This window comes from Leptonychotes weddellii, chromosome 4, assembly GCF_054177405.1.
Source record: "Leptonychotes weddellii isolate Sample4059 chromosome 4, ASM5417740v2, whole genome shotgun sequence".
Classification (NCBI taxonomy): Eukaryota; Metazoa; Chordata; class Mammalia; order Carnivora; family Phocidae; genus Leptonychotes; species Leptonychotes weddellii.
The window spans coordinates 10,336,353-10,337,147 of NC_138372.1; positions in this window are offsets into that span (position 1 = coordinate 10,336,353).

A 795-nucleotide genomic window follows, 5' to 3' on the forward strand; every position below is an offset into this window, starting at 1 on the left:
CAGAGCCTGCCTCAAAGTTGCCTGGGGTGGGAGTGGGGGCGGGAACCAGGAGAGAGAGAGGCAAAGACCATCAGAGCCCCCTGAGCCTCCTGCCAGCTAAGCCTGCAGGTCCCCTGCTGGCCCCAGGCACTCACTGACCCTGTATCTATACCATACCAAGACCTGGGGACACAGGGATGGGTCTGCAATCCCCACAACTGTCGGTGCAGGCGGACACAGTCCCTCCTGCCTTGCCCACCCTGTGACCCCTCCCAACAAGACCTTTTACACTTTCAGAGATTCCCCAACACCCTGCAGGGACATCCTGGGGTAATGTGCACAGGAGGATGGGACATCCTGGGGTCATGTGCACAGGAGGATGGCCACCATCTTGAGAGCCCTTGGAGGTCTCCCAGCAAGTATTCCCGGACCCGCAGGGAAAACAGGAGAGCCCCCATTCACCTCTCCTTGGAGATAAGCACATAGCATCCTGTGCTCACCTGGCACCTTCGCTGTCCACCCCCATGGACCGTATGTCCTGCTGGGTGCCGGACGCGCAGAGATGCACGGGTCACCCCGCCAGCCCACGGGGAGCTCATGGGCGTAAGTGTGGCCATGAGGCAGTGTGGGGTCGTGGTTAGGGGCTGAGCTCCTGGAGCCTGGTGTCTTAGATGCGAATCATGACTGTGTGGCCCCACGTGACTTCCTCGCCACTCCGTGCCCCAGTTTTCTCTTCCGTAAAACGAGGGCGACAGCAGGGGTGTTGTGAGGCTCGGCGGAGTCGTGCACGTATAAAGCACATGGAAAGGGGCCTGG